The 11,170-nt window shown below is 39.9% G+C and overlaps 1 protein-coding gene across 1 annotated transcript in view; it reads left to right on the top strand.

Annotated features, from left to right (window-relative positions):
* ARHGEF10 (Rho guanine nucleotide exchange factor (GEF) 10) overlaps nt 1-11,170 on the top strand; it is an 89,232-nt gene that overhangs the window by 34,388 nt on the left and 43,674 nt on the right. The window lies entirely within an intron of this gene.

Here is an 11,170-nt window from a genome sequence, read left to right as displayed (position 1 = left end):
TTTTTTTTTTTTTTTTTTTTTTTTGGCATTTGGCTGGTCGGGGATCTGAACCTTAGAACTTGAGAATTATCACACTGCACTCTAACCGACTGAGCCAAATGACCAGCGCTACCCATATTTTCTATGTATAATAGGCACAATAGTGTATATAATGTGTGGATGGTGAAATATTCCTAGCAACCTGTATAGGTGATCCTTCAATATACCCCTGGTGGAATTCTTGGAAGTTTGACTGTCAGTCAAGTTAGCATTCCGGAAACCTGTTCAGGGCTGTGGTCTCCTCCCAGAGCCTGTTGCCTTCCAGCACAGTGGCTGTAGTTCATCAACTACAGATCATATGCCAGATGAATGCGTGTGTTTGTACGTGTGTATGTCAGTTGTTTCACTAAGTCTTGATAGGGAAGACTCTCAGAAGAGGTGTACACTCTGATGTGAAGGTGTAGGAAGTGTGTGTCTGTCATCACTAGCCATGGAGAGGTGTCCGTGTGCAATTGTCTGGATAGGATGTCTGTCTCTGTAGGTACACACACGTGCATATCGTTGTGCACACAGACACATATACAAGTTATATGTTGAGCAACTTAATGTCATATGCTGGGTTTTTAGAAACCATTAAACTGGAGGGATAGTTTTATTTCTTTTTTTTTTTCCTTTTTGTCTTTTTTTTTTTTGTCTTTTTCCTTGTCCGGCAACGGATCGCAACCCTCAGTGTCGCCCCCGTACCGGACCGGGACCGGCAACGGGATCGCAACCCTTGGCGTTGCCCCCGCGCCTCGCTCAGCCAGTGAGCGGACTGGTCTCTATATGGGATCCGAACCCTCGGCGGGAGTGCCACCACGCTCCCAAGCGCTGCACTCTACCAAGTGCGCCACCGGGCCGGCCCTTATTTCTTGATTACTACTTTTGATTTTGAGATATGATATATATCTTCATGATATATATTCATGTTGGTATTGTTTTCACATTATAAAATTCTTGATTTTTATTAAAACTCTAAAAGCCAGACAGTTTTAATCACAGTGGATGGCTCTTTTTGTTCTTCTGAAAGTTTAACGCCATGGTCAGCTTCAAGAAGTGATCTCTCACACCTCAGTCTCTCAGGCCTGGCGTTTACGGGGCTGCCGGCTAGGAGGAGGAACCACAGAGACATGTTCAGAACCAGATAGGATTTATTTTGCCTGAGTTATAGCTAGGATCACCACTGATTTATAGTCAAGATGTTTCTACACTTTCCACGTTAGGACACAACTTGCTAGTAGAGAAACTGAAGTTGTACCTCTCACTAGACTTGGGGTTTATATATGACACTGCCAAACAAAATTATTCTCTTTCTCCTGGGAATTGACTCTTGTTCTCTGTTGAAATGACTAAAAGGTTTAGAGAAAATAAGGATTACCTGTAATTCTCGTGTCTAGAGACTGTACTAACACATCAGTCTATTTACTTCCAGTCTTTTTTCCATGTCTGTATATACACTACAGTTTGGATCCCCTCTATGTAATCCTATATGGGGTATTTTCATTTAATATGATATGGCGACCATTTTCTCCTGTCATTAAAAATTCTGAATAAAGGTAATTTAAGCTAACCACATGACATTTCCTTACGTTGTATCATAGTTTATTTGCATATTTTGAGCTGCTCCAGTTACTGTGCTATTATGAACAGTGAACATATGGACATCTTTGGACATAAATCAGTCTGTTCATTTCCTTAGAAGTGGAATTCCTAGGTCAGAGAGTGGAACATTTTTAGATTCTTTTACATTTTTGATGCATTTTGCAAGTAGCTTTCCAGAAAGTTTTTGCTAGTTTATATTCCCATTAGCTATTTATGATTTTGGATCACAAAATGAAACTTTGTTGATTCATAAAAAAGTTTTTTAAAATTTTCCTTAATTTAACTTAATATATGCAATTGCTCGTGGCTTTTCAGATTTGCCTTCCTTTGATTACTAGTGAGAACACTTACAGGTTTGTTTTCTGAGAACTGTTCATTATTATTGGAGTTTTAGAATATAACCAATTTTTAATATATTTTATGTGTAATTTTTATGGAAAATAATTTCCCATTTTTATGTGGTTTTAAATTTTATTTATATCTATAATTTTTTAAAAGCTAAAGCTTTTAATTTTTACATTGCCAAATCTGTCACTTTCTTTGTGATTTGTTTTGTTTATATTCTCAGACATTCCTGGCCCATGCAAAGGCTAGAAAATGCTCACCTGGTTTGTATGAACGTGCTGTTGTTTTTAGCTTTTTAATCCTTCAGGAGTTTATTTTGATATATGAGGTGAGGTATCACAATTTATTCCCTTACCCACCCATCATAGCCATTTCCAAATGTTATTTCTTAAGTAGTCCAGTTTATCTCCATTTCTTGGTGATGGTTTCTTTGTCCTGTATTTGATTTCTATTTGTCCTGGAGTCTGTTTTTGGTAACTCTAATCCATTCCATTTTACTGTCCAGGCTTTCACCAGTAGCATGCCATTTAAATTAGTATTTATTTTACTTGAACATTTCTTAGTCTCCTCTTATTATTCCTTTATTTAAGATTTTTTTCTAGTAATTCTCTCCTGTTTAAATAGACTATTATCAAGGAAACAGAGATGCCCAATATAGGGCAAGAGTTTGTTTCTTATCATTCCTTAATTATTATTTTTATTATTATTTTTTCATCAATTTCTCCTTAATCAGATTATTATTAAGAGCCCTTTGTAGTGAATTGATTTTAACCTTCTGGCTTGCCGAATATTAAGTTTTAAAATATTCCAGGCTGATGATCACAATAGTTTTGATTCCTCTTCTCAATTTCCTTAGATCAGAATTCCTACTTTTTCTCTGCGCAGCAGGTGGAAGAGAATTCCAATTTCCTTTCATTAGAGAAACAAACACACGACAGCGGGTTGGTAGGAGGGCAGCAACCTTCACATAGATTTCCTACCCAGCTGGAACTCTAATTATAACTCTAAACAAATCAGAAGAAGTACAAAGTGAACTCAAACTGAAAGTAGATAAAAGGGGAGTGAGTACACCCATGGAAGACACTGAGACTGGAATGCCTGTCCCGCTCACCTGGCCATCACCAGGATGCGTTTGTTGTGGCTCAGAGCAGGGTATCTACTGCCATCTCAGGAAAGGGCTCCAGTAAGTCCTGTCCTCTATACACAGGCAATGGGAAAACACCCTTTTAAAGTATGCTAAAATCCAGAATCTGCCTGTATTGTGCTGCATCAGAGGACTTTGTGCGTGAAGCCAGTTTCTGGTGTTTGCATAGCTATTGTGACGCCACCTGTTCACGCCTCTCCTCCTACTGTGCAAAGTCAGCTTACCTCCTCCAGATTTGCTGCCCTGGAAGATTTATGGATGAGTCTTTCTCATTCTTTTTGATTATTCATCTTAAGACTAACACTAAGATTATATTTGTACTGCAGGGTCTTTTTTTAATTAAATGATTAAAAGGCTTTACAAACATTACATCGTGATAACATAATATTTAAACAGTAGCTGGCATCATAGAGAAAGGTGTTGAGGGTCCCTGAGTGAGAAAGGATGAAGCTGGCTATGAAATCACATTCCCTGAGGCTGTGCTATTTTATCAGTAAAGCAGTGGTGAGAATGTCACGGTCCAGCACATTTTATACTTTTCCTTTAAATATTTTAGTGAGTGTATTTTAAGGAGAGTTCTTATTTCTGAGATATTGGAAGAATGGGCCAAAGTAAGCTAGTAGACATTTTCTATTTCACATTTTAGTTATTTGAATATTCGTTATAGGTATGTAAGAGAGAAATATCGGAAAAAAGATCTCCTCTAGTTTTAGCAGATTGTCCTTCTGTAACTGAATGTGTGACTAAGGATGAAGAAAGTGAATTGATGATAATTTTTTCTCTGATTTCCCCTCAGTGGCCATTATGGATATTGAGTGGATGTAAATGACCCCAGTGATGCTACCGTGGACTCTGTGGCAGTTTCCTGGGTGGGTCCTTTACCTTTCCCCTCTGCTCACACATGGGCACGTTATCCCTGCAGCAGGGTCTCCTGGGGGCCTGGCTGCCCAAGGGAAGCCCTGCATCCCCCTTGCAGACATCGGGGTGACCAGAATGGCTCTTTGAAGACATTTGAGTATTTCTGTAGTAGTGATATCTGCATTATTTAATTTGATGCTTTTTAATAATAGAATTAATTATGGAGGACCAAAGCCATATTTGTGTACCTGATTACTGACTTCCATACCTGGGTGGAACTCTGCACTCTGATGACAACTGCCCCTCTGTGGGTCTATAAGCGCTAACCACAGAGTTGAGTTGTCATCTTCTGTGTCTGCTTGTAACTATCGGTGTATCCCAAGTTGGAAATTTCTAGGACAAAGACCCACAGGGACCCTGGGGAACTCACCAGGACCAGCAGCTGTGGGGTCAGCGACCTGGTCCAGCCCTGGACTGTGTACACATCATTGAAAGCACTGCCAAAGCCTCACTAATCATCTGGGAAGTGAAAATTAAAACAACAATGAGCTGTCACCTCTCACCCGTTAGGATGGCTGTCATCAAAAAACAAGGACAGCACGTGCTGGCAAGGGTGTGGAGAAACTGGAGCATTTGCACACTGTTGGTGGAGTGTGAACCAGTACATCCAGTAGGGAAAACAAGATGGAGCTTCCTCAAAAAAGTAAAAATAGAACTACCTTGTATCCAGTAATCCCTCTACTGGGTATGTATGCAAAGGAAATAAAATCAGCATCTTAAAGAGATAGCCCACACCCGCATGTTTACTGCAGAATTATTCACAATAGCCAATATATGAAAGTATGCTATCAGTGGATGACTGGATAAGGCAGATGTGGCATACGTACACAATGGAATACTATTTAGCCTTTAAAAAAAAAGAGAGAGAGAAAGAAATTCTGTCATTTGCAACACAATGGGTGAATCTGGAGACCATGCTAAGTGAAATAAGCTAGACAGGAGCAAAGGCTGCATGATCTCACTCACACATGGGATTTAACAGAAGTTTGACTCTTACAAGTAGAGAGTAGAATAGTGGTTGCCGGAAGCTTGGGGGAAGGGGAGACGGGGTGCCTGTAGTTAACCATGCTATAGTACACACTTAAAAACGTGTTCAGAGGATAGATCTCACATTAAGTGTTTTTACCACTACTAAAGGAGGAGGAGAAGAAAGCTGCAAAAATCCAGATTAAAAAAAGGTTGGGGAGTGCTTGGTCTCCTGACTCGCTGACAGCTGCAGCTCTGGTTTCCTCGGCTCTGATTTCTCTGACCTGGGACACCAGCATATCCCCTGGTTTTTGCCCTCAGTGTACAGGTAGGGTTTATTTATCCTGTTCTGCTGAATGAAGCAAGGAGCTCTTCCAAATGGCAGACATGGTTAGTCATGAGAGAGCAAGACTCTTTTGGGAATTCACTATTTTGCTTTTTTTAGTGTTTCTTGTTGCTGTTGCAGCTGGGAGAGAAGTTCCCCTGCAGTCGAGCCGCCCCTGTCCCTGAAGGACAGGCCTTGTGAACACGTTAATCTCCCTTCCCTCAGCACTGCTGCTCTGTGTAGGTCTGCCTCTGTCACAGCGACCCCATGCGCTATCATTTGTAGACTTCCTAAATTCACACTTTATTTCTAAAAGGGAAAAAGTAGTTTCTTGTTAAGTTGGTTTCCTTTGTAAGCACTAGCCTTGCCCTTTGAGAAAGCCAAGAGAGAGTCAGAGTCAGTTTCTCTTTCTCTCTTTGGAAAGTTCCTTGGAAGAGATAGGAGAGGTGTGCCGGGGAGGCCGAGGACCGGGTCAGCATGAGCAGCTTAGACAGGAGCCTCCATACCAGCGCTAGAGGAGTATGATTTACAATCAGAAACCCCCGCAGGGCTCTCAGGAGAGGAAAAGACCAGAAGGAAACTCATACAGGAGTGTGGGACTGATGGGCAGCTCTGATTGATGTGACTGGTGGAAGCCTGTTGGTACAGCCAGGCCGTTTACATTTACAGTCTCGGTCTTGGGTCCCCCCGCTCCCACTTCAGGACAGTTCCACCCTTCCTCCTTCAGGTCGGCCCCTTCAGTTCCTCCCGTTTCTCTTTGTTCTCTCTCTCCTTCCTGGTGCCTGGAGACGTCTCCCGGCTCTGAAGTCTCTCACACGACCAGAGGAGATGCTTTGAGACTTTCTGAAAGTCGTCACTGGTTACCAGCAGGCGAGCTGAGGCTCTCAGGAAGCCGGAGTGCACTCCGCCGAGGGTTTTTGTAGGTGATGTTGCTGTTGATTTGGCCACACAGTCCCTTCCTTGTTTGCCACACAAGATTCCATTTAGCTGACACAGTCTGAATTTTCAAACAAATTGCAGGGATTTCCATGGAAACAGGAGCAGTGTCCGTGAGAAAGACTCAGGAAGCCCTTTTGCAGAAACGCTGCAATTGTATGTTTGCACAGCTGCAAAGGACTTGACTCACGTGATCGAAAGTGCTAGATATTTGCAACTGAGTGGCTGCAGATCGGCCCTAGCAAAAATTTTGATTTTCAGATTTTTTACCAATAAATCTTGGCTAGAAAATAAAAACAAAATTTTTTCCCCTAACGTTTGAAAAATACTCAACTGCTCTGTGCTCTGTTTTCGTTGTTTTTTAAAAATTATAATTGAGCAGAGATGCTCTCATTTGTAGCATATATTGTCCCTGTTGAATGGATGTGTCGTGTTTCTCTTTTGTGTTAGTCTGTATCCCGAGTATGCTCTTTTATAAATCCAGTGCTCAAACTCAAATGAAAACTTGGGTATATTTTCATATGTTATGTAGAGGTAGGGAAACTCCTCTTAGTCCCCATATGGAAGATTCTTTAGTCCACTAGGATAAACAGTTTTCTTCTCCCTTTCCATGATAGGTTCACATGAGTGGCAGCACATGTATAATTTTTTCTTTAGAAAAAATTTTTTTAATTGACTAATAAAAATTTTATGTATTCGTGGTATACAGCGTGATATTTTGAAGTATGTATACATTGTAGAATGGCTGAATCAAGCTAATTCACATATGTATTGTCTTACATACCATTTTATTCGTGGTGAGAACACTTAAAATCTCTCAGCAATTTTCAAGTACAACACACTGTTATTAACTGTAGTCACCATGCTGTACAGTAGACCTATTGAACTTATTCCTCTGGCCTGACTGAAATATGTATTTGTATATGTTTAGTTCCTGATGAACTGTAAGGTAGGACTTGGGGTACAGATGCAGCTTTAAGGCGGAATCACATCTACACCCATCCCTGTCGTCTTCCCTCTAATGAAGCAAAAGCAGAAGAGGGTAGAACTGGCTTTCACGGTGTCAGGCAGGTGACTTCCACTGCCTCCGTCTGAACTTTCCACTTTATTTCCTGCTAGATAGACTAGTGCCCACTGTGGGAGACTTTTAAATACCTACCCGTCTTAGGCCTCTTTGTTACAGAAATAAATGCAGAGTTCTAAATTCCTAATCTTTCAGTCTTTCCTCCTTGATGGTCACAAAGGGCTTCCACATAATTTCACTGTCAAAGTGAGTGTTAATCCTCAAACGGGTAAACTCATCATTTAGTCAATTAGCTCATGGAAATAATCCAATAGATTTAAAACTTTTTATATGCTAACCATTTGCTTAATTTTCCCTAAAATTTAGATCATTTGAATGAGATTAAAACAGTGTGAATGCATTAACTGACAGTGTTTCTTTTTTTTTTAATTTATTTTATTTATTGAATCAAAATCAATTATACATATTTTTGGGGTTGAACATTGAGATATGTTGATTAAATCAGTATTACTAGCCTATATATTGTTACAAATCATAATTATTCTTTATGCCCCTTGTCCACCCCCCTTCCCCCATTCCCTCCCCCTCCACCCTCTAATTGCCTAGATTTCTTTTCTCCTTCTCAAAGAATAATGGTAACTCTGTTAACTTGTTACCTAGATGATCTGAACTGACAGTGTTTCTAAGTGAAAGCCAGCTAGTTGATGGGGCCAGGCTGATAGGTTAGTGGTGCCTGCAGGGAGGAAAATGGCCTTGGGTTGAATTGTTCATATGGGGCTTGCATCTCGGATCGTGGATCGAGGCAGCTGGAGTTTTGCAGTCACATGCATCAGAAGATTTAGGAAACTTCAAAAATGCCCCTGATTTAAAATATTACACATCTCACCGTTTGTGTTAGGCAAATGGTATACTGTTTATTTCTTAACTGACAAAAAATTATTTAGCTCAGGAGGAATGGAACACTGCAGGGTATGCTTTTTTGGAAAACAGGAGATAAAAATATGAAATTCTGGCCAGGCCAGTGGGAGTCCAAAGAGAGGAAGAGCCTGCAGAGTACATGAGTGTTTTGGAAGGCTGACAAACAGTAACGTGAACAGTTCTTTACATTTGTGTTATATGTGCATGTTATAAGAAATTACACATATTTCTATAATATACTTAATATGTATGTTAGTTCCTAAATGCTTTACGTACATTATTTTATTTGATCCTCAAAGTAGTACTGTGAGGTAGACAGTAAAAGTGTCGTTGCCCCTGTTTTACAGATTAAGAAATTGAGATAGAAAAGGTTTAAGTGTTTTCTGGTAAGTTCTCTTGGATTCCTGAGTCACATAATGGAGAAATCTGGTTAGCAAAATACAACATTGCCGCTGAATAATTTTCTAGCCTTAACTACCCAACACAGAGTTTGTATCTCCTAAGAAACGTGTTTAAATATAAAAGTATTTTCTATTTTAACATGTGGCTTACTCACAGAGAAGTTTAGTAGGAGGAAGAAATACTTGTTTTCCAGTTTCAAGCACAGATGTCAGGTTCTCAGCATACCCAGTATAGAAACAGTTGCCAGAAAGTTGGCAGTGCTTCTAACTTGTTCACATCAAATTTTAACGGAACGATGGATCGTGAGAAACTTGGAAGAGTGTCTTTCAACAGGGTAGGTGGTGCAGACCTGAGTTCTTTATGCAGATGTCTACTTGTATAATGTTTCATTATGGCATTAATGACTGAAGGGATAAAATCACTGTGTTCCAAGTTAGACACTTGTGCTCCAAAGCCAAGGAGTTTCTTCTAACAAAGAGCACATCAATTGAATACTTAAGCAAATATAAGTATACTGTTTATGTATTAAAAATAGATGTCGTGATGGAGAACAAGTGAGTGGTTTCCAGGGCAAGGGTGGGGGCTATGTGACCCTAAAGGGACAGCAAGGGAGTTTTTGTGGGCAATGGAGCTGTTCTGTAGCTGATGGAGCTGTTCTGTAGGATGGTAGAGCTGTTGTGTAGGGTGATAAGAGATGTTCTGTAGGGCAGTGAGCTGTTCTGTGGGAAATGGAGCTATTCCATAGGGTGATGGAATTGTTCTGTGGGCAACGGAGCTATTCTTTAGAATGATGGAGCTCTTCTGTAGGTCGATGAGGCTGTTCTGCAGGCGATAAGGCTGTTTTGTAGGCTAATTGGGGAGGTGGTTAGATGCACCTCCATATGTGCTAAAATATGTAGAGCTGCAAACCAAAAATAAAAGGTCAATTTTACAGAATAATTGTAAAGATCATATTTAAAAATAGGTGTTGACAGACTGGCCAGTTAGCTCAGTTGGTTAGAGCACAATATTATAACATCAAGGTCAAGGGTTTGAATCCCTTTACAAGCCAGCCACCAAAAAATGTTTTTAAATTAAGAAAAAAAAAAAGATGTTGACAAAGTTAATGTAGGTCTTATAATTTTATTGCAAAGTTGTTTATTGAGTTTATCATCAAAAGTTTTCTAAATGAAAGCAAGTATATGTGTTATCAGATAAAATATTTTAAATTATAAGCATATAGTAAGGAAAAATAAAGCTGATATGCATAACCACCGGCACAGTTTTGCCCCCCTTTCTTGGGAAACTTCACAGTACTTCAGATGTAGTTACTCATAGAATTTGTCTATCTAGGTGGTAAGAATCAGGGCTACCAAGTGCGTAAATATCCACATAATCATGTCTTTAACATACAGTGCCTGCAAAATTATAAATGGTTATGCTGCTTTTCAGTTAAGCAGTGAGTATTTTTAGATACATATATATCTGAAATGTTTATATTATCTTTCAGTTTTAACATGTGTACACTGTATATTATATATACACTGAATGATGGAACAAGCTATGTAATTTGTGGAACCCAGTGCAAAATGAAAATGTGGGGCCTCTTGTTCTCAATTATTAAGAATTTCAAGAGGTCAGCAGCAGAGCCTCACACCAAGTTCTGGGCCCTCTTGAGCTCGGGGCCCTGTATAATTGCGCAGGTCTGTGCCCATGACACCAGCCCTGCTGAAACACAAATATATCAAGAAACTGTTACTTTGTTGAACCTAAATGAATCTCTTCTACCTGGGTTTGAATTCCAGCTCCTTCCCTTCCTGGCCGTGTGACTGTACGCAATTTATTTGTATGAAAAGTAGAAAAGAAGACAGGAGATGACCGCATATTGGTTTAAAGTATGGGCTTTGGCTGTAATTCTGAGTTCAAATTCTTCCCACTTGTAAGTGTGGGACCTTAGGCAGTTTCCTCAGCAGTCAGATGGAGAGATGGGGAATCTGTGCTCGTAGTCCTGAAGTGGGATCATTGAGGAGTTATGTGAACGCTACCTGCCCTTGCACACAGGAGTGCCTCAGTAAGCGGTGGGAGCCATTCTCATTTAGGCACCTGGACCCCAGGATACACGTTACTCCAAACCCGAGTCATCGCAGACAAACCGTTTCTATTCCTTTTAAAAACAAAAACAAAAAAAAACTTTAGGAAAGATCAGTGGAGAACACAATTTGATATTGGATAACCCCAGTTATTGTAAATTTAGTTGAGATTAAATGTCATTTCTAGGTACCTCTTACTGATAGCTATTACATCAACAAAATGCTATTTTAAAAATACTAGAAGTGACAAAACATCAGTCAACCCAAATTGTAAGGCATTCTATAAAATAACTCATTAGCATGCTTCAAAAATGTCAAGGTCATGAAAGACCAAGGTTGAGGAACCGTCGTAGACTGGAGGAGATTCAAGGGACATGATGACTAAATGCAATGTGGAACCCTGGATTGGATCCAGGACTAGAAACATGACATTCATGGGGAAGCCAGTGAAATTTGAGTAGGGTCTGCAGATGAGTTGATAGTGTTGTATTAACCTAATTTCC

The sequence above is a fragment of the Galeopterus variegatus genome, unplaced genomic scaffold (assembly GCF_000696425.1).
Source record: "Galeopterus variegatus unplaced genomic scaffold, G_variegatus-3.0.2 Scaffold3950, whole genome shotgun sequence".
NCBI lineage: Eukaryota > Metazoa > Chordata > Mammalia > Dermoptera > Cynocephalidae > Galeopterus > Galeopterus variegatus.
The sequence above is the reverse complement of the archived record's forward strand: the minus strand, read 5'-3'. Positions and strand labels throughout refer to the sequence as shown.